Genomic DNA, 24,000 nt, shown 5'->3' with positions numbered 1-24,000 from the left:
AGTACAATGGCGTGTATAAGAAAAATGATTCAGAGCAAGGCAAGTCACAAGTTGACTTTCATGTTTTCTAAGGACAGAGGCTCAAGGGAAGTGGGGAACATCACTGTTGGGCTGCTTTTACTCTCCGTAGTTGTCTGGGGAGTGCTCCAAGACTCATGGATTGCACTCGAGTGGACTGCATGTAAATAGTATATGGTTTAGGAATGATGCGAAAAACAAAGATACCTTCCCAAAACTTATTTTTTAATAGTAAATTGCTGACAGTGTCACCAAACCAGAGACCGTCTCATGTTTTCTTATGCTGACAGTAGCAGATTTTTTCTTGTTTTACTGTTTCATAATTTTACCTACCCTATTTTGCGTATTAGTTTATGAACAATGTAGACTTAATAGAGGAAAGGAATAGAACCTCACAGAGGCTATGTTATTTATAGGAATCCAGAGTGAATTTAATATAATTTATTCTATTCAGGATAAAAATCAATAACTATCTCAAACGCATAAGAACCTATCTTGAGTGGATAAAAATCTTCATTTACTTTTATTGTGGGTGCACACTGATTTCTCACTCTGCTGCCTAAAGCTCATTCTTCACAGTTAATAATAAACATCATTGACTAAAGGATGACTGCAGTTCCTCTGCTAGAATCACAAGTGATCACTTAATGTTCCTGCCAGTGCTATTCTTCATTCACAATGCACTCTGCATTACCAAACCCTCTGCTTAATCAGAGGCTTCAGCCACCATCAGACTCATCTAAAGTCAACCCATAAGCATTTTCCAAATAGTTGTGAAACACCTAATGAAGTTCTGTGTTTCTCTTGTGCTTTGGTTAGTCACTGCCTACTTATCATAAGGCAAAAAAAAGGAGGACTTTGACCCCTCATATAGAATTTCAGGGACGATCTCATTCAGAACGTCTGAAAAATGTGTCACCTCAAGCCACTGACCAGTTTAACCTTTACTATGTTTCATACTTAACAGGGAAAATTCCCTCTAAGTATCCTAAGTATATTGGAGAGATACTGGTATCATTTACAGTGTATTCTGTAAGGTTTCATTTTCATCTTTGACATCCAAAGGTGTTATGTCTAATGACACTGTATAAGAATGGGGATCTCTTCTGCATTAATTTCCAAAATGGTACCCTGGTAACGCAAAAGCTGAGTGGTGCGCAGCTTATAAACATGGTGCATTTGTCTACTGTTAGTTTAAAAACTGTTGGCTTGGATTCTTAATAAATTTATTAAGTGGCTAAGTTAAGTTGTTAATAATCTGAGAGAGTCTAAAAGTTGTATGAAAGACTTGTGCATTATTTTTTTCAGAATGAACTAGAACAAACTCTTTGTTTATTGTGTGTTTGTTAGACCTCCAAATGGTAAAAAATGCCTGTAAATCCTGAAATACTGTTTGAAGCATTTCTCTAGGTTATGGTTACAAAGCATCTGTTTAAAAGTTAATGTTAATCAAAGCTTAGTTGTGAGTGAGAGAAAAGCACGTTTGAATAACTACTCAGTATATCTCCTTAAGCTAGATAGCTTGTGGCCTACTTCTATTCAATTGAAAATATCTCCAGGAATAGTTTACCATAAAGGCAATAAACTTTCCACGATAAATTCAACAGGAAAATATTTAATTTCCAAATTTTTTTATTTTCCTGGCACACACCAGCCATGTAACACAGTGTAATGGCATGTGGAGCAGTAGCTGAATGGGACTCACTCAAGGAAGCCACACACTGCTTGTGTTAGTGCCTTGAGCACAGCCCTCTGGGGCCATGCCTAGCTGCTTGTATTGAGTCCACACACCCGAAATACTGCATGTTATGTTTCTTTCTTGAATAACTAATTAATGAAGGCTGAAATAATTAATGATGAATGTAACAGAAGCACAGTGTAGGTACTGAGGTTAACAAGTTTATCTTATTTCACGCCATCCATAATCTGTGTATTGCTGATATTAACTGAATAAACCATCAAACCAGGAACTGGGTAAGTATAATAAAAAAACCATGTAAGTCTCGCAGTATTCTGATTGCATTTATGGCAATATGAAAGGTGTTTGGTAAATCATTCATCCAGTTACTGAAGTGAAAGTATTGAAGGTTAACACCAAAGGATCCATTCCCTGGGAATAATTGTATCTTTATGACTCCCTGCTACTAATCAGTGATGCTGCTTAAAGAATAGCAAAATAATTGTGTTGTTCTACTTCAGTCTGAATGCTGATGTAATTCTTGTCAAAGTGGATGTAAAAAAACCCAGCTGAGAGGAAGGTTTCAGCATGGCTTCATCTCCTGCTCAAGCGATAGTGAGAAGGTGCTTTAGGATACCTCAGGAAATAGTTAGCAATTGAGTGAACTAGGTTCAGAATCTGGATGAAAGGGAATCATTATCATGTCTTCTTCTAAAAAATTTAAAGGAAAACAAATCTTTCTTGTTATTAAAAACAAACTTCCCAAGAGCATCTGGACTTTCCAAATGTTTAGTATGTGGATGACTCACCAGCTTTATGCTAAGATACCATGCTGTTATTTCTGAACCAAAATATCAGCTTTGACATTTTTATATGTCGCACAGAGATCCATATCTTTCTCATTATTATGTATCATTGCAGCTTTTAAAAATCTGAAAAGAAGCTTGGTTTAAATGTGATGCTGATTTTGAATCTAGGAAGGTTTTTACAAAAAGATTTTTGTCTGACAAGCCATTTGGCAGAGGAATTGTGTTTTTAAAAGCCTTTATATGTCTTGTTTGGCCAAACTCTCATATTAGCTGAGCTGCACTTGTTCCAGAATTTGAATCCAGTTACTTTTTTAAAAAAATTGTTTATTTTTTATTTTTAATTTATTTTTTAATTTTTTTTTCCCAGCTAGCTTAGGACTTAGAATAGACCAAAGGTTGTCCTGAAATGGGCCAATGGAGAGGGTCTTTCCAAGACTCCTGTGGTCACTGGGTCTTGCTAGAAGACAATTAAAAATGTAGCTCTTCCATTCTTTCTCATCAGAAGACCTTAACTGCTCAGAAACATCATTTTTAAAGGGGGTGGGATGGAAGATTCAAAATACCTTTCTGTATATGCAGATTTCTTTGTTTTGAGAGCTTTTACCAATATGAGTGGTTTAAAGAAATGCTGGGGCTTCTCTTTTAGATGCTTTTAAAAACACAAAGTAAAATGTCCCTCTGAAAGAATTTAGATCTCGAAGACTTCATTTTTACTCTTGTGACTACATGTAATTTTCATGCATAAGGAATTTTAGACGCACAAGAATTATATACTTAAGCCTTCACTGTGGTAATGTAAGTTATTGCTTGTAATAAAATAAGACCAGCACAAGAAGGGAGAAAGTAATCTAAGGCAAAAAAGGACAAATGCATTCCCTAGACAAATCTAATGCTTGTGATAAACAAATAAAGAGTGAACTTGTTTTTTTGTTACAATGATGCATGCAGTTTCAGCTATAGAAAAATTTAGTTTCTGGAGATTTCCATATTTCAGCATGGGGTGAACCTTTTTGTTGGTGTAACAGAAAGAGCAGGGCTGAATTATATTCTGTAATAGCATCTGGGAATCTTTTTGTTAACTCAACTTAAATTGACAGTAAGATGATCTGAGGACCAAGAATAAAATTTATATATTTATAAGGCTTCTATATCTTCACCATTTAGTACTAAGGTTGTGTTACAAAATATGTGCTTACACACCAAGACCAGAGAGAATGATTTTCAGTGTACAGAGACCTACATCACAAATACAGGAATCCAGGTCTCTTTGTATCTGCTATGTAAAATAAGGAGCTCTGGATTTGCTAGGCACATTTTTTCATGATAAATTGGAGTCTTTCTTTAGCCGCATAGGCTCATTAATTTTACATTTCCCTGAGTTCTCTCCAAGTAGAAGGAAGGCTACTTCTGTAGCTGTATTTGTATCCAGTAAAGATATCATACAGCTTCTATTTGTTTTATTCAGATCAGGTATTATAATGGCATGACCCAAGAGTATGGCACTTGTCAAGAGATGCAAAAGTATATTTCTTGTTTCATTCCCAAAAGACCTTGTTCTTACTCGCCTCAGCACAGGTGCCTAGAGGCCTGAATAAAACAGGTAAATATAGAGGAAGAGACCAACCTCCTCTCAAAAGGCTATGCCATTTGCCAGCAATGTCCTATCAGAACAAGCTAGAACTTTTACACCTTACTCATCCACTTTAACAAGATGCGTGGACTGGATATGCAGATATAATAATTGTAACTTCATAATCCCCCTGTATGTGGCCATTGTTACTATTCTATGGCTCTGTAAATAAGATAATTGAATAAGAGAGGGACAGCAGTCCTTCTCCCGGGAAACAGTCTGCATTTCTTCAGCTCTGAAAATCCCTTTGCCTTCCCTGCTTCTATGCCTGCTATCCATTGCAGGCCATTAGATATACGGTTCCCTCTCAGTAGCTAATGAGACTTAAATAAACATACTGAGAGACGAACAAGGCCTCTACAGTTTAATAAATGATGCTGATTCTGGTCTCGATTACGCTTGTGTAAATCTGGAATAGCACCACTGCTTACAGTTGAATTGCTCTAGATTTATATCAGAGATGAATTTAGCCCCATAGATAGTGGGTTTCCTAACCCACTGGAATTTTATCACTGTGATTGAAACCATTTTTAAAACCCAAATATATAGTTTTGCAGATCAAGTTGCACACCTAATTTTTTTCCATATCTCTTTGCATACTGCAGCTCTCACTTTATTTTTATTTTTAAACCTTACTTTTTTAATAGTCAAGGAACTGATAAGTTTGTAATGATAACTGATATGATCACATTACATATTATAATTAGGAGATCAATGCTTCTTTTCTTATAGAAACCCTTTAACTCTGCCCTTCAATTTTTGTAACGTGCAGGCCAAGTTTTTAAACCTAGTTTGACACCTGCCTCATGATTAAAATGAGGTGATTTGACAATACAACTTAAACTAGTTAGAAGAAAAAAGTACTGGTTTGTTCTATTAAAAAATAGTGCCAGACATACTGTGATCACACAACCAGTATTATAATAAACAGGTTGTTCAGAATCTGCCAAAAACCAGAGGTGAGTGAATGGAAAAAAGACATTAAGAGGGGAGACACTGGCAGTCAGCTTGCAGGCATCATAAACCTTTGAGTCACACAGCTTTCTACCACAGCCTTCCTTTCAGGTCAAAATACCAGTAAATGACCATAATCTCTACAGAAATCAAAAAGTCTTTAGATATAGATTATTCTTAATAGATTATTCATAGCTCAGATAGAGTATTAGTGCCAATATCTATGTACAGTATAAAAAAGGAAATTTATATGTGTTTTAATGCTAAGATGGAAATGCAAAACATGCATGAAATGTCATTATTTTAATTCTGTCTGAAGCTGCTTCAGCTCAGTAATGCCTCTGGATAGTGCTAGAATTTGGTGAGAAAGAGGGATATGAATTGATGTAGTAAAGATATGAGGGATCAATAATCTAGGATTGCATGAGTCTTGAGAACACAAAATATGAAGGTGTATCAAGCAGACTTTGGATTAAATGCAGTTGCTATTCTCAATGAAGGGTTGATCTTCAGTAGTGCTGAGGACATGTGTCTTGTAATAGTTACCTGTGTCTTCTTGTTATAATAATGAGAAAATGTGTGTGGGAAGAAGATATAAAAACCTGTGCAACAGAAGCTAGTTAAAAGACAAGATTTGCCAACTATTGTTACCATAGTTACTTTGCATTATAATTATAGAAGAAAGATCTATGGTGGTCTTATTTAACCATTTGTGGGACATATTGGTGATTGAATGGTGACCCCCGTTCTATGAAATAGAGACTTAAGACATACTCTCTCTCAGCACATCAGACTCATGGTAATGAAGTAATAAACACACAAAAAAGTTGACCTTTTAGTATAATAATGGTGAATTATGTTTATTTCAAGACATCTGGTCATATTTCCTGGAGATGTACAACTGAAAATTTCTTAGGAACAGAAAAAAATTAGCTGAGTGCTTTAATGCTAATTTTTAACCCCAACTAAGCCAGGCAGTGTGTTCCAAGAGAGCTGATACACAGACCTACTGGAAGAATTAAGGTACACAGACAAGTTTAGGTCAACTCTGAGGACTGAATAGAAGTGTGTTTATAATACATGTAAGGCTCTGTGGTTTGTTCTTCCCATTCATGAAGATGTACGCTTCCCATTCCCTAGACATGTCTACTCCTTTCTCAAGGGTCATCACTTTGGAGATTTTTAGAAATGTTTTCATCTTGAGAAAAAAATAAAGAATTGAGGACTTTCAAAATAGATTTAACAGCATGGGAGAGCTTGTGCTCCAACTGTCCTTCGGTTTGCAAATCATACCAGCATAGACCTTGGTGGGGGCCTTGAAAGGTGCTGAACTTCTGGCTTTGCATTCATATTCAAATTCTCCTTTGGATTCTTGTGTCTAGTGCTAACCATGAACTACCTGTAGATCTTGCTATTGTTCTCCCATTTATCCTGGGGACACTGGCATATGTGACAGCACAAGGTGAAGACACATGCTAACGCATGTGCTTAGGAACTGTTACTCAGAGAAACCCAAGGATGTAATTCCCTTGAACTTTACCTCTATACTCCAGGACGAATTTGCAGTACTGAGTCCTTAATCCTTCCTAATCAGTTAGTTTGCCAAAGAGATCTTTTCTTGGCCTTTTTGAAGCTTCCTCCTACATACCATTATGAAAAAACCTACAGATGAGTGAAATGTAAAACTGTACTTACACAAGACAGGGATTGTTTGTTGCCTCTTGTTCTTTTGTGTTTACCTTTTCATGTGCTGTAGGTATATTTACATTGTGGTCAAACAGCTGCTCTTGCTATAAACTGGCTAATTTGGGACCTGCTGGCATCACTGTCATGGCAGCTTCACTTGTATTTATCAGCTTCTGGGGCAGACTTTGCAGCTACCTTCGAACTTTTGGCTGTCTCTTCCATCACTGAAATCAAGACCTGAAATACAGTTTAAAATTACACTGGGTGTGTCTGCAAGAGCTGGAATGCATCCCTTCAACTATAAACATAAAAACACTCTGTGCCATATTGTGACTCATGCTTACCTTTCTGTCAGTCTGGCATTTTCTATGGCAACATCATTACCTTTTTATTAGATCTCCTTATTTTCCACAACTTCTTCCTGAGTGAACTCAACCTTACTACTCTCCTATTTTTCTACTTGGATTACTCATACTTCTGTCACCCAAAACTAGGCCTACCTATGAAGCAGTGGTCCTGTTTATTATAAAAGTGGAGAGCTCCTTGGTTTACTAAGGTTTACACAGAGTTACACTAGGATCTTGAACACTGGCTGCTTCCTGCTTGATAGGTTTTTAGGCTCTCATTAGGGATGCAGAGGAGGAGCTATCACAACATCGGCAATTCTGCCACATCCCTCTTCTGTGTTTCTGTTTTATTCTGTTGTAGTTCTAGCCTGGTTTCCAAATTTTTTGTAGTCCTACATCACAGGTGCTCTGAAATATAACAAGAAATCTATCTTTTTAATTCACTAAATTTTTCATGTCAAAAAAGTCTGGAAAACTCATAATCCATTTTACACATGTTATTTATTTTCCACTCTGCCACTGACCCACAGTTACCAACTGTTTATATAGTCCTACCTGTAGGATAGATCTTTTTAGTCAGCGTAAACTGGAGTAACTTTTGATTCTGCTGGGCTATGACAACCTACATATACTGATAATCTAACCTGTAATTTGCTTGTTCTCTATATACTGAACATTCACTCTTCCTACACCTAAAATGAAGGATGGAAGTGGGAAGGAAACAAAAAGAGTGCCATTTTTCCTACTCTGCAAAACAATTGGTATTCTACTCATATACTGGGATGTCATAGAAATCAGTAAATATTAAGAGTATGTTTCAAGTTGTCATTTTAATATTTTTTCTTTGTCATGAAGGGATTAATCATAAAGGTGCAATACTTCATGAAAATGAAAAGATATACTGATGGAAGTTATTTTTATGGGTCTTCCATTGACTTATTAATCTCTGTAATATGATTAAAACAATTCAGAGAAGCAAACCATGGCAACCTCACTATACTTCCTGAATCCAATTCTTTCTTGACAGAATTACATTTTTTGCCTGGGTAGGAGATTAATGAAGGACTAGAAAGTCCCAAGTACCAAACTTGCTGCTTGACCATGGAGTCTGTTGAATTTCTAAGGCCATTTGATACTATTTCTACAATCTTCTGTGGAGAAAAACATCCCGAATATGTTAAGATCTGTTGGTTAATTTTTAGTAGGGGGGGTTGTAGCTTTTGACTAATGCATGAAGAACTAGACTAAATTTAGGCTTGTTAAGTCTTTTCTTCATGTATCAGTCTTGATTGGATATAAAGGGTGGGGGAACATTTCTTTTCTCAATCTCAGTAGCTTTCATTTTACATAATGGAAGTGGTAAAAATCACAGATACTTTTGTGTTAAGTAAACAGTATAAGAATGTTAAGATATAACTATGAATTTGCTTCATTTTTGAGTGGGCTTTCCTTTTTTTATCCATAAAAATAATACAGTAATGAACATTCAGAATTAATTTGTGCTGTAAAGCCAGATGTTAAATTGTTTCACAAATAAGTTGTTTGTTTATGCAAGTGAGATTATTATTTTAAACTCATTTTGCACATATATACAGTGCCAAATATTAACATACTAACATGGCCTAAATTTTGTGGTTGCAGCTATTTGGACATATGGAGTCATATGTACAAAGTACCTTACCGATACAGTTCTGATCCAAGAGCTCAGAGTACAGAAACCTGCTTCAGTGAGCTGTTTGATTTTAAGACTCAGAACTTTTATTTTCTTAAGAATCGTTTCAAAATGTGCCTGGATTTAATCTATCAATCCTGACATGGTTAAGAAAAGCTTAGTAGTTCATTTGTCCACTCTATGGGAATTATTATTGAACAGTAATTTGCAAGACTAGAATCCTAAATTTAAAAGTTTTCTATTGGTGTGATAGAAGATTTCAATAATCAAAAAGAGCGTTCATTGTGGTGAGACACACCACATATGTCAAATATCAACACCTGGAATCTCAGTGAGATTGTTTTTTTTCTTTCCATTTTTCAGTCTTCTATTTCACTCCTACATCTGCAAATTTGAGTATTCAAGCACAAGCTGTGAGTGGGAGTACATTATTTTGGGCTACTGGTATTTAGTTTGAAATTTTCAATCAGCCTACAGTCATCGTACAGTAAAGAACAAATACTGCCACAATATGAAAAAAACCCCACTCATTACTGTTGATATAAAATGAGTTTATACTGAATAATCCTAAATTAAATGTTAATACTTCATAGATTGTGTACTAAATGTTGGTGCATGTTGATTTCCTCACAGGATTCTCCAGTAGTGTAAGCAGTACACATGGTGAGTACACATGATTCCCATGAAATAATTTTTCTTAGATTTTTCTCAAGGTCAGTATCAATTTTCCTGCAGAGAATTAAAAAAAATTGCAATTTTCTTTTGTGTTTTCTATATACTTCACACAAGTGTATTTAGACCTACCACTCCAAAGCTGCTACTCATATAAGACAAGAGCATCTGCACATGCTTAGTCTGGTCTACTATCAGCTAAGTAATTTCAACCTTCAGAAGCTGCTCAAAGAATGCAGGACAAATTCACACACACCCAGTAGCTCTACGCCAGTATCATCTCTGGAAGAAATACACGAGATATAAGAAAACGTATTGGATACCTCTAAATAAATTAAAATTTCCCAAAGTATTGGTGATATGAAGGTGCTTATATAAAAACTTGGGAATTAAAAACTGAAGACCAATATCACTGTCAGTTTCTTGAGAACTGGGTAGAATATTACCTTTTCAGATTTTCTAAGTTGAGGTGACAAGATTAGATATCACAGTGACTTCATCTAAGCTGCTGGCTGGAGCATGGCCTGAGGAATGTCTGTCTGGTGCCATGCTGACCTGGTGGCCAACTGTGTGACTGGTTTTATGCCTCTGTGGTGGAACAGCTTGTAAGAAACCTTGCTGAACAGGTGGAATGCTTTTATACTGGAATACACTAATTTGCAACTATAGAAATTTTTTCATAAAAAGCCTTTCTTTTCAGTGAAAAGATTTGCTTTGGACCAGGGCAACTCATATCGAGTGGAAAACTCTTTGGAAAGAGAGAAGAGTCAATACAGACTCTCTTGGCATCTCAGGGTGTTGCAACAGCTTGTTTAGTTGGCCATTGTTCTGATGAACACTGGGTCTTCAAAAACATAGTACACTGCATTTTTCCTGGCTCATTTTTAAAAAATTGAGTTCTAATAATTTCATGCTAAGTTAGGAGAAAACAATCCTGAATTTTACTTTTTTTCCCCCAAGTATTGTTGGATTGGTTTTGTTCCTGTTGAGTTAATTTATGAGGCAGATTTCAGTTATTTGCTTCAGACTACGATTCAAGCATCTTAAAAATTAATTAATATGTATTTCCTTGGTACAGTTATTAGTGATATGTGAAACAGAACATTCTCACCCATGTATTTGAATATGCAATATTTCTTCCTTCAAAAATAATCTTAATTTTGACTTCTGTTCAGAATAGCAGCCATAGCCTGTTTTATTTATGTAATAGGAATTATAAAATACCTTAATAACTAATGACTTCCAAAGTACTTTGTTTGAAAAATACGTCTTGCCAGCATTTACAGAAGTATTTCTTGCAGTGTTAAGCAAATTATTCCATTTTATTTAGGAAAATCAGACCTAATGCTATAATATCAACCTGAAAAGTTTAAGCATGTTCTGAGGGCAATGAGTAGTTACTAGTGCACAATCCAATATACATCATACCTGCTATGGAAGGTAAATAACTGCTGTGAATTCTGCCAGAAGCAACCACTCCGAAAACATTATAGGAGCTCTTTGCAGAAGAGAAGCATTGCTAAGGGTAAAGATAGACCAGAACTGTCAATACACTTGTAAGTGAGAGGTAGTCTCTGGATTTCTGTGCCACAGTGTGAAGCTGAGGAAGTTCTGCTTACATAGCTTGTTTTGTGAAGGTTAATTTCTTGTGCAGATCTTGGTTCTTATTCAATTATTGTTGAACATATGCCCAAGTCAAGATTTTATCCAGGCAGGTTCAGCTTCTTGCAGAGCTATTTCTGTGAATGTATTTTAGTAAGAAGAAAACTATGTATTTCTAGCTACTTATATTTTTGTGTTCTTGTCCGAGCATCCATAAACAAGCCAGCTGAATAATGAAATAGCTATGTATTTATATCAAGGTTTTATTTTGGCCTGTTTGTAGGATTTTAATTTTAAAGCTTCCTAGTATAATCTGAAGTCCTCACAGAGAACCCTTACATAGACTTAATATTAATGTAGATACATGATGTTTTTGGTCATGTAAGGTCAGCTTTGGAAAGCAGTCACTATATTGTCACTGAACGTCTATCTGGGCATCCAAAATGAACAAATATAGCTTGATCTTTCAGAACTGCTTAGTGTCTGAATTTTAGTTGGCCTTACTTCCACACCCTGATACACACTGAAATCACAAGGCACTTTTGGCTCCGAGCTACCATCAACTAAATTATGCATCAGTCTAATCATGCTAAATCAACAGCACTCTGTTGATACAAATACAGGATCACCTTAAGTACTGAACAGAAGCACTTCATTTTCACTTATTATTCATCTCACTATTTTTTTTTGCTTTTGTCTTCTTCAGCATGTGGGGACTCTAAGCCACTCAGTTGGTTGTGAAACTGTTTTGAGCATTGCAGTGCTTCTCAGTGCTGAGTCATGTGAAAGAAATAAATTGATATAATCTTTTTGAGACTTGCCTCTTGACAGCCATACGCTTCAGGGGAAGTTGCAAATTGTTTACCATTTTTGAAGTCAAATAATTTATCGGGAGCTTTCTGTACTTTGAAAGAAAGGGTCATCCCCATTTCCACTTGCATTTCAACGTGATCTTCTCGCTAAGATTACAGTACTTTGCTGTTAGGCTTTGACCTGGAACTGTGCTAAGCAGCCATAAGCTTTGATACTACACATGGGAAATACATGGAGCATGCACCCATTGCAATCAAACACTAATAGTGTGGCTTCAACATCGCTGGTACTGAAGAGGTGGAAAATACTGGCCTTCTGTGTTTGCAGATACAGTATCTTATAAAGCAATGGGAACTGCCTGTGTATATGGGAAACAGAAATTTGCTCTGAATTAAAAACAATGTATAAAAAATCTGGAACATGGAACTTGCAGGAAATATTACTTTGCCTGCTGGCTCCAAAGCACCAGTTCAGACAGAGCCCAGGAAAGTACTATTTGCTGTCACCATTTGGTATTCTGTGTGAAATGAGATAGTAAGTGCTGCCAGTTACATTTTCTGACTAATCCAGTGCCTGCTCTGCTAGGGGAGGTGAGATGTGCCTGAATAATGAAATATTTCCCATGCTCAAAATCAAGCATGTGCTTTAGTACCTTGATGAATCAGGTGTCATAACAGAAAACACTATAACTCTTAGTGCTTGTTGGCATGTCTATAGGTAAGCTCAGCCAAGAGGACAAGAAAGGAATGGACTTCTCAGCCCTAGAAGCTTTTTGGCAGCATAATGTGGGAGCTTATCCTGTCACTGCCTAGGCTGTGCTAGAAGATTAATGGTTATTTTATTCTGACTGCCTTAAAGTAGGAAACAGTACTACAGCCTCTTCAAGAATGGCTTGAAGAGCATGCACATCTCTGTATAAATGCATAATTATATATAACTTGCACACGCACAAATGTGCACAACATATACATGCAGACTCTCAGAAAGTAAATGGCTCTGCTACTACAGGGCTTCATATAACCCTTCCCTGAATTCCAGCAGCCTTTCACTGCACCTTACAGCTATCAGCCCTCAATCAACATTTTAGCTTTTTTTCATTTTTTTCATTGCAAAGTGAATAAAAATTGGAAGGAATGGCTAGAACACAGGAGAAACATTAAGAATTGTAAACTTCATCTCCAATATAAGTTTTTCTGGAGTTTTATCATTATGAATTTTCGGTATGAGAGAGTGGTATTTGAAGAACATCTGAAGAATTACAGTTAAAAGGAAGTGAAAAATATTTATTATTTCCAAGGATGGGTTTTAAATGGTAGTTTTGTTTATATATCTCAAAGTATAGGCATAGACACAGAGTTTAAAATTTTTTCCTATGGTGTTTGAGCCCATCAGTTTCTTTCCCATTTTGACAGCAGAGACCTAACACACAGGTCAGAGAAAGGGTTTGTTTCAGTATTCCCTAGAAGAAATAATCTATCATGATTTTTTAAGCTGAGCTGTCCAATCACACGCATGAGCAGGGAGAAAGACTTCTTGTAACACACCTGGTCCAAAGGTTGTGCCCTAACCAATACTTCAGGGGCATCAGCAGCACCTGGCTCAGGTGCTGGACCATGGAGCCTGTCCAAATGCTTACAGCCAAATATGTGGGCCAGAATGATCCTTTTGTGGTTTCCTTTACTCTTAACAGATTTGAGGACTCCTGTGCTGGATTTTCATATGGGAGATCAGTGCTCACTCTCTTTGCAGCATGACTTTCTTCTGGCATCCCACCATCTGTCACCAGCTGGTTGGTTTGCTTCCAAAGGCTGCTTACCACGGCCTGGAGAGGTATATTAAAAAAGTAGAGCTTCATATTTGTGGGTGTGGCTTGGCAGTAAGTGTTGTCTTAAAAAATCCTATCACTTAGGGAACTGCAGCCAGCCATGGGTTTGTGCTGGGGAAATCCCTAACTATTCTCTGATGGCCATAGTGATAGTAAGTTCATAAAGGTAATGAACTATCTCACTGTATTTAGTATATATCTAAATAATACATAAAAAGTGAAATGTCCTAGTAGACTCATTTTGCCATGCTTTGTATATATAAAAAGGCAAGGCAAGGCAAGGCAAGTAAAGGCAAGTAAAGGCAAGTAAAGGCAAGTAAAGGCAAGTAAAGGCAAGGCAAGGCAAGGCAAGGCAAGGCAAGGCAAGGCAAGGAAAGGAAAGGAAAGGCAAGGAAAGGAAAGGAAAGGAAAGGAAAGGAAAGGAAAGGAAAGGAAAGGAAAGGAAAGGAAAGGAAAGGAAAGGAAAGGAAAGGAAAGGAAAGGAAAGGAAAGGCAAGGCAAGGCAAGGCAAGGCAAGGCAAGGCAAGGCAAGGAAAGGAAAGGAAAGGAAAGGAAAGGAAAGGAAAGGCAAGGCAAGGAAAGGAAAGGAAAAGAAGAAAGAGAAGAAAAGAGAAGAGAAGAAAAGAGAAGAGAAGAGAAGAGAAGAGAAGAGAAGAGAAGAGAAGAAAAAAGAAAAGAAAAGAGGAAAAAAAAGAAAAGAAAAAAGAAAAGAAAAGGAAAGAAACATCTTAGTCACTATACTCAATAAGATGAAAAATGCAACTATTCTGTAGTAAGCTCATACTTACAGCCATGGTTAACATGCTGGGAGTAGAGATGAGATACTAAAAAAGACTAGTTAATTGAAAACATGAGCACAAAGAGACTCCTCTGTGAAAATGGGACAACTTTGAGATGCTCCACACTAGGCAGTCAGAAATCCAGAAATCTTGATGTCCTAAGGAATTAGATATTTGGTGAGCGTTTTTTTTTAAATATTTTTTTTATTTTTACTTTTCGGGTGAGGCAAAGGGAAAAACTATTTTGTAAAACAGACCATTGGTCTTTCAATAGTCCATAAAACAACCTCAGATCTCCCTCTTGCTTCTGGTGTTCCTGGGATCAGCACACAGGACCTCTACATGCATGCCTGGATTTTATCACAGGAAGGCAATGAGTTCACTCCCAACTTTCAAGAATTAGAATCCATCAGACTACTTCTGTCTCTCTGGTTTTATCTCCTCAACTGACCTTTTACATTAATAGCTATCTAAATGTAATTTCACAAACCTACCACTAATAAAACTGTAGGCTAAGAGAAACTTATATTTGTACTATTACACTAATAGGCTTAATAACAATAATCCACTAACATCTGCAATCATAAAATAAAAACTTCATTATCATTTCAATACACTTAATACAAATCCTCAGGTTTGCCAGTACACCAGCTGTGTCCTGGTGCTCAGCAACACAAAACAGCAATTCATGCAAAATTACCAGTCTTTGTTACTGACTCTTTTTCCTGGCTCCAGTCCCAAAATATTCCTGCTGTTCAGGTCTTTTGTTTCCTCTCACTGTAAGTCTTCTGTTTCCCAGGAGAATACAAAAAAATCATCCCCAAGGATGCCTTCAGTAGCCTTCTCACCAATACCATGCCTCCAGCTCTTTATTCCTCACAGTTAAGAGCCTCAACTGCCTGGCTAATGGTCTCTACTGATTTGGGCAACATGCTTATTTCTTTGGTGCTTCTGGCATTGCTTTAAACATGCCCACAACGTTCTTTAGCACCTCTAACCAGCTCGGAAGCTTAGAGCATTAGGAAAAATAGTCTGATAATAATATTTTCTGACATCTTTCCTTAAGGATTGTAAAATGCTCAGAAAAGAAAAACAGCAAACATTTCATGCTTCTCTTTGAATTAGGATGGTACCAGTAGTGTTGACTACACCGTCGAGCTAGAAACTTGAAGTCTTAACCACGAGCAAGTCCTGAATGTGTTGGGTGCTGTGCATGCTTTTTGTAGGAAGAATTCCTCAGAAGGAGTTTGCAACTTAAAGGCATAACAGAGGAAAGAGGTTAAGAAGAGGAGATGAACACAGGATTAAATATTTCTTTCTTGGATCTACTCGTTCAACTGCTGACAGCAATTTCCAGTGTCCATTGTAAACAAGTCTGAGAGAGCTGACAATGATCAGAGAGCTCATGATGCTGAGATGTCTGTTGTGTCCCTCACAGATTGCTTCTAATCTCTACCAAGTAACCAGCCAGCACAAGGACAGTTTATGTGATAAACATAAGGAATTCTGATTTGCCCTTGTGCTTCCTCTCCATCTCACCCACTTGAACATCTTGTCATTCCTGGTGTTAGTACGGAAGATCTTGTGTGTTTGCTCATTGAGATTATGGATATCTTCCCAGCAGTTCTTTTGGGAGGGAAGTGAGGGAAAGTGAGGGAAGCCAACCGACTGTCAGTTGTTTGCATCTATTGAGAATACAAAAGAGGAATGAACAGCTCTCTCAGATGATGTCCTATTGTGTAGCAGACCACATATCTCTCAAGCTGCCAGTAAGATGAGATTCAGCATTGGTAGACAACAGAATAATCTAAACCAATTATCCATTATGAGAGGGTTGGCATCTTTTCTGAAAGCATCTTGCACTGCACCTTGGTGGAAAAAGAACCTAATCTGTCTCAGCTCAATGTGCTAGCTACTCACTCTCTCTTTCCTTTTATATTGGGAAGCTCCAGTGTTTCCATGTCCCCTGATAATCGAGCAAATAAAATAGCATCTAAATGAATGAGTGGCACACTTCTTTTAAGAACACATCTTTCCCAGGTCACAGGATACATCCCTCTTTACATTGCTCATTTGAGCACTCAACCAGTAGAGCAAATAAAGAGAGTTCAGTGGTGTCTGGAACACAAGATTCTGTAAACTGTGTTTTGTTCACTGTCTAGGTGGAAAGATTTGAAAAGTAGACCTTTTAAAGGTGTTTTAACTTCACTGGGAGGCTAACACCACTATGTTTTGGTGTTTCTTTTAAAGTAAGCATCAGAACTGTGTTTGGACAAATAAGATGCCTATAAAATGAACAAAACATTTGTGACATGAACTGACGAAGTGAGGGGAGCCAGATGCTCTGCTGCAGTCAGCCATCATTCTTCCAGACAAATCATTTCCTCAATGCTCTCTCCTCCTGTCATTCCTTATCCTCTTTATTTGCATTTCAGATTTCTTGCAGCAAGAGTGTAATGCCTAAAATTTTCAGGCCTGACTCTTCTATTTTCATATTGGTTTCAGATCTTAAGTGACTTCTATGGAGTGTATCAAAAGGGAGACTGCAAAATGCTTTTAGTGCTGTGGAACCAACTCATGTCTGTCTGCACCGAAATTGTACTCCAGTCCATATATCATTGGTACCCTGTAAAAATCCAGAGTTTTAAATTTGGCTTTTAAAGTCCAGCTTTGCAGCTACTGACATTTTTGTTGCTGTGTTTGGAGATTTTTTTCATTTTAGATTAAAGTTCACATTTTCAATCCTGTAATAATTTATCACAATACTCAGGATTATAAAACTTTAGTTTGGAGACTTAGTGTTAATATTTATAGTAAACAAATAAAGTCCAGAAGATGACCAACCTCGAACAAACTCTGGACACATTATGTGACAAATGTCAAAGTTTTATTTTGTGTAGACCCTTAACTAAAACTTGTCCACATAAACTAATTTTATTTAAGAAAAAAATGAATAATAAAAAAGGAAAGATAAAGTTTCTTTCATTTTTATTTGAGACTGTCAAATAAACGAGTTGCTTAAACATCTTTATGACTGTTCCATTCTGCTATCACTGCCATGTCTAAAGGTCAATCTATGTAGATTTTTTTTTGTTTGCATAGGTGATTCAGTGTTTTCTCCCTGAATCAGACATAAGAAACTCCCTTTGACCTTCTCCTCTGCAGGTGTTGTAGACAAAATTCTGCACAAGATGTTAAAAGGGAATATGCATAGACTTTCAGCTTAATGAAAAAGGGGAAATGGTTTAAAACATGAAGAGGGGAGATTTAGTTAGACATTAGGAAGAAATTCTTTCCTGTGAGCAAAGAACTGTGGCTGCCCCCCCCCTGGAAGTGTTCAAGGCCAGGCAGGATGGGGTCTTGAGCAACATGGTCTAGTGGGAGGTGTTCCTGCCCATGCAGGGGGGGTAAGAACCAGATAATCTTTAAGATCCCTTCCAACCCAAACCGTTTTATGATTCTATGATTCTATGGTTCTATGACTTTGACTATGAAGTCATAATGAAGTGACTATAGAAGTAAGAGAGTACAACAATAGCATAAGAATGCAAAATGGAGCCACAGGAGTGGGATGCTTTCCTGAGCTCTTTGGGAATAAGGACTCTTTAGAATACAGTACAGCTACTAAATCATTACCTGGCAGAAATTATCACTTTGAAGTACCATATGTTTAATTATCTTTATACAAACCAAAGAGACAGATTGGTGAATGACTTCTCTGATGTCATCCTGCTGCAATGGCTATCAACAAACTTGATATTTATTCCCCTTTTTTTCACAATTTTGGTTGTATAATAGTATTAAAACAGTAATCAGAGTGCTTCCAATCAATGATGCATTTCTTGCCTGGTGGAAATGACTTAGCTTTCATTTGTGTTTCCAGAATTCTTCACTGGAAGATCAAAACAGTTCCTGAGATATATCATGGACATTCACTGTCCTCTCACTTCAGTCTCCAGGCAGTCTGCATTTATTGATTGAATGAAATAATTTTCTAATAAATGGTGCTCATAATACAGATAATGACCTCAACATATGAACATAAACCTCCAGTTCAAGGAGGGTGCCTAGTTCAGCATAAACCTACCAACAACAAACAGCCTGCCTGTTTTTTTTCTGTGTGGTTGCCATGAAGTTCTGTTATGAGAAATAGGATTTTAAGGTATTAGCTTAGGAGTCAGGACATCTGAATTCATTTCCTTGTGATACCACTCACATCTGCTGGGATACTGGGTATGTTTAGATCCAAAAAAAAGGAAAAGATCATGAATTACTGGAAAGAGTCCAGCGAAGGGTTATAGAGATGGTTCTTATGAGGAAAGACTAGGAGACTTGGATCTTTTAGCCTGAAAAAGAGACAACTAAGAGGGAATTTTATTTAAGCTTATAGAAATATAAAGGGTGAGTGTCCTGAGGATGGGATCAGACTCTTTTCAGCAGTGTCCAGCAACATGATGAAGGGCAACAGTCACAAACTGCTACACAGGAAGTTCCGTCTGGACATGAGGAAAAACTTCTTTGCTTTGAAGTGACAAAGCACTGGAAGAGGCTTCCCAGAGAAGCTGTGGAGTCTCCTTTTCTGGAAATATTCAAAACCTTCCTGGACGTGATCCTGTACAACCTGTTCTAGGTGAACTTGCTTTAGCAGGGGTGTTGGACTAGACGATCTCCAGAGGTCCCTTCCAACCTCTGCCATTCTGTCCTTCTGTGATTCTCTGAAAGGACTTCAGTGCCCTGCAAGGCAATGCCCAGGCATCCAGAGTGTAGAGCTTTGTGTCTGGAAGTAGTTAGGCTTCCTATGTAGTGGCTTGTTGTATATAAAAATAGCTTTCCTATTAAGCACAAAGCCTTAGATGCTTGAGTGAACTCTAGACCTTTGACACCTGAGTCAGGGTGACAGGCAAAAGCCTCAATTCATTTAACAGTGACCAGGGTCTACCTCACACACCTAGGTGCCTACATTGCTTCAAAGGAACAGGTCAGAGGTCTTTAATTTTGTTCTTTCTGTGTCTCCTATGCAACAAAAATGATATAAAACTGTAATCTCCTCAGTGGTTATCAGAATTCAAGACAGTATGACTGCAATTACTTGCCTTCTAGAGAAAGTTTACTTTTTAGCTGTGAAAACCTATCATAAAGTTTTTTAGAACACACTCTTATGCATCTCAAATTTTCCTCAGCTCTTCAGGCAAAATATCTGGTTGAATGTTGTCAGGTACTGTATATTGTTGCAATTCCACTGTGTTCTTTACACTGATATGTACTGAGAACCTGGATAGGTGCATTTGCTTCTTACCTTTCTTTCACCAAGACAAAGCTTTTCTTTGAGGTCATGGGTCCTGCAGAATGAAGCAAAAACTTTAACTATCTTTGTTATAGTTCATCACATGCTTGCCAAAGACTCGTGCTCAGTGACCATCCTAGTACAATACCAGCAGAAAATCAGTGGCTATTTCCAACTTGCTGTGTGTTAACTACTTCATGAGGCAGTTGCAGGTTATTCAGTTTGCAACTGCATTTCAAATTCAGATTGTTATTGCAGCAGAGCAGTCCAAAATGTTTTCCAAAGCATTTCCCTGATGCAGCAACCCACCTTCCTCTGAGCAATGATGAAACTTCCTATCTTCCATTCTGCCACCTCTCATAGAGTCCTTTCCACTCATCTACCTGAAGAAAAAAGGTGTGGGGAGGGTGAAGAGGGAAATTTTATCCCATGTCTGGTTTGAACAAGGTATATTTTATCTGCTTCTCATAGAAGTCAACACTAATATATTTTCTTTTTTTTTTTTTTTTTTTTTTTTTTTTTTTGATGCCACTACACCTTGACAAGGAGCTTTTGTGTGTCCAGATGCATGGGTAAATCACAGTTCCACAGTGCATATAAACTCCAGCACAGGTGGACATACTGTCTGAACCTTCCACATTTCTGTAGGTGAGGATATCTACTGGAGAGGATATCTTTGTCCCAGGAACACCATTCTTGCATGTAAAACCTCATGGTAGTGGGTTCCTGGACTAAAGAAATGCAGAAGTGCTGGGTACTGAGTAGAAAAGCTATCCAGGGATTTTGTCCAATAGAACTACTGGATGTGAGAATTAACCACATCCTATGCTCTGCTGTCTTGCACATTAGTCATAAAGATAACCTAAAAAGGATAATGGTTTTGTAAGCAACATGATATGTTGGAAAAAAGCTTACTAATATCACTATGTAAAGAACCTGACTTACACCTCCAGTCTGTTAAACATTCTTTATTTTGAAACTGTCCTACACGAATAAACAAGTGGATTTTTTTGCACATTTACATACCACTTTTTGTACTTTAAAAGGTACAATTACATTACATAACCACATAAAGATAGAAATTACATTATTATTTTGTCTCACTAGCTATGTGCAAGCTCTGATCTTACAACTGGTGTGCTCATTTTTATTCAAGTCTTGCTTGCTTAGAGATGTAGCTTGATTTTTAATAGGCTTATCTTTTCTACTCATTATCACAACAAACATATGTGAATAATACGAAATTAAAAAAAAAAAACAACAAACAAACAATGGGGTTTTTCCATGGCTGAAAAAGGGATTTTCCAAACTCTGGATCTGTGAACTGTGAAAACTGATACAATATAGAGAAGAAGGCATTTTTTAAAGGGAGCTTAGGAGACATGTAACACTATCTAAAGTAGCTGCATGTTCTATATACATTAGTTCTTGTTCCAGATCTAGGTGGGCTACAGCATTTCCTGAACAGTGACTGTTCTGCAAAAATAGGATACTTTTTTTTTTTTTTTTTTTTTTTTTTTTCTGAAATCCTGCAAGTATATCAGACTTTTCCACAGCGTTTCTCTGACTGAACTGTACATCATTGGTACTGACAAAAAGCAAATATTAAACTGACAGTCCATTGACATTTGTGTTAGAACTGGCTTGTGTTACATTGGACAAGGTGCTGATAGACACAGAAGAAAGACAGAACCCCATTTCAGAAGAGCTTTGTCACGGAGGAGGCAAATTAACCTGCGTGTGATGTGATTATCCCTGTTCTAATCAACATTTAATAAGTACTTTGTGCACATGAGAACAATAAAAGATAAAAATAAAGAGTTAATATTAGAAATTCCAAGGGACAGAGACTCATTCTTGTTTTCTTTTTGCTCCCTTAAGGAGTACTTGTTCATGAATGTAGTTTGTGGGAAATAGGATGTTTAATTAAAAATTAATTAATTAAATTGCATCTTGTTGTTAACTTTTATCAAGTCAGGTAGGATTTTAAAGACACAGAGAGGAAAGATCCAGATTATTCCCAGGTACTTTATTGTTGTTTGTTGTCAGCTTCCCTCTTACCTTTTCCCCAAGAAAGAGTCCAAGATCTGGTGATTTCTTCAGACCTCTTCCTTTATAAGAGTTCTGCCAAGCAGAAGGAGTAGAAAACACATTACTAAAATCACTAACTACTCACAGTGAATGCAAGCAGGTCAATTTTTTGTCAATACTTGTGGTAGCTCTTTGTAACAAACCCTGTCACCTACAGAGCTTATGTAATTAAGTAATTAATTAATTAAAGGACAGAAAAGCATTCTCAAGAAGTATTCCTAACCAGTGTGAAGAGTCCAGCTTCATCACATTACTGCTTCATCTCTACTCTGTGGTTTTCACAACACAGAACCTACAACTTTAAGTTGTATGACCTTAGACTTTCTAGCCACAACACTCAGATTTATGGCAGCTTAGAACAGAGGGCAACACTGCAGCAGAATTTTATTAAAGCTGCATTTCCTAGACCATTTTCTGTAGCACTTTTTCTCCTTCTCCTCCTTTTCCTAACGTGACAGGGCATCATATGGCTCTGACATGGAAATTAACATGTGTGATTCCTTGCAAAGCTGCTCTGCATAAATAATCATTCAGATTACTGACCTGCTAAGGCTCCTATCTGGCAATCAGACAGCAAAGCTTGTCATTTCTCCCATTTGGTGCTGCTCCACCATTCCCTTATCCTGACTTCTAAGCTGTTATGTCTTTCGTGTCTGACATCAGAGAAGATAATCAGCTGTGGCTTAGGAACATTATCATTCTAGGTCTTATGTGTAAGTATCTTGGGTTAGTAAGAAGACAGATAGGTATCGAAAAAAAAAAAAAAAAAAAGAAGAAAAAAGAAAAGAAAAGAAGAAAAAAAGATGTGACTGGACAAAATCAGGCCAAGTTGCAAGTGTTTAGGTTTCCAGGAAGTGATATAATTTCAGTTTTTCACAAATCAGGTTTGTAACAGATGGGTGGATGTAGGTCAGCTGCAGCTGGCATCTTAGTAAGCACTTGCTGTACGGTTTCATTTCTGTGTGTCTTGTCACATGACAGAAGAAGGTTTAAATCAGTCTGTGCAGACCACTTCTAATAAGACAAGAGATAAAGAGGGGGAAAGCCTGCAACAGCAGGGCAGGATTCTGGCATTCTCTTGTGCCTTAGGGCAGATTCATCCTGGATGCACACAGGATAAAGCATCAGTGTTACAGGCAGGCAGAATTTACACCCCTGTTGATAAGAACTGTGACACATATGATACATGAGCCCACACACTGAGCTGATGCTCTTGTGATCCCAGGACATCAAAGGGTCAGCCAAGGACATAGTGCCAGGCAGGACTTTGAACTTCCTAGCTGTTAGTGATAAGCACTTGAGGTTTACAGGTCTGTCTTCAAATTTAGAAAAGAGCTGTTTCAGAAACAGCTTCCCTTTCCTCCCAGACAATAAGCAATCCCCAGTCCTTTCCTTTTAATGGCACACGGCCCCTTCAGTAAATGCATGTTTTGGAGAGCTTGAACGATGGGGTGGTACATGGGGTATCCTTTGGAGCTGTGAGAGCCTGCCATACAAATACCTCATATTTCACAGGGCTGTGGGATGCAGCAGCTCCTTGGGAGCTGTACCAGGCTGTGATGTGGCTGTGCCTGATGCACACGCTGCAGCCTCTCATCATCTTCTGACGTCTACAGAGCCTGGAGTCTGCTGCTCTGCCCCTGCAGCTGCTCAGAGCATTGCTGGGCTGACAGCTAAAGGAGGTCGCTGCTACTTACTTGATTTAGCCTTAAAGGTAACAAATAAACAGGCACAAAAAGATTTTAGATCATCTGTAGTATTACCCTTTCCTCCTGGAACACCGCTGTCCCCTGTTCTCCTTATATCTGGTATCTTTTCCTAATTTAGGCACCATGATCCTTGTTTTAAACTAATGACTAGGTGCTAGTAACATTCTAATGCCCAGTAAAAGCTGAGTCAAGCCCAGGAATTGTTTTCCTCATAAATTTCTGAGCTTGCTGAATTCTGAGTCTGAGATAAAATTATTTTGGATATTGTCATTATTTATTTATGTATATTACTTGTTTATGTACTCTACAGAACAGAAGAGAAGCCAGCCAGTAAAGCACCTGCATATGTGCCTAAGTCAATGGAATTCAGCTTAAAGACATAAGTACTTCCCTTTCTGGTGTCTCTGGGTAGATCTGTAAATAAGAAGTTA

The sequence above is a fragment of the Heliangelus exortis genome, chromosome 1, assembly GCF_036169615.1.
Source record: "Heliangelus exortis chromosome 1, bHelExo1.hap1, whole genome shotgun sequence".
In the NCBI taxonomy this organism is placed as follows: domain Eukaryota; kingdom Metazoa; phylum Chordata; class Aves; order Apodiformes; family Trochilidae; genus Heliangelus; species Heliangelus exortis.
The sequence above is the reverse complement of the archived record's forward strand: the minus strand, read 5'-3'. Positions refer to the sequence as shown.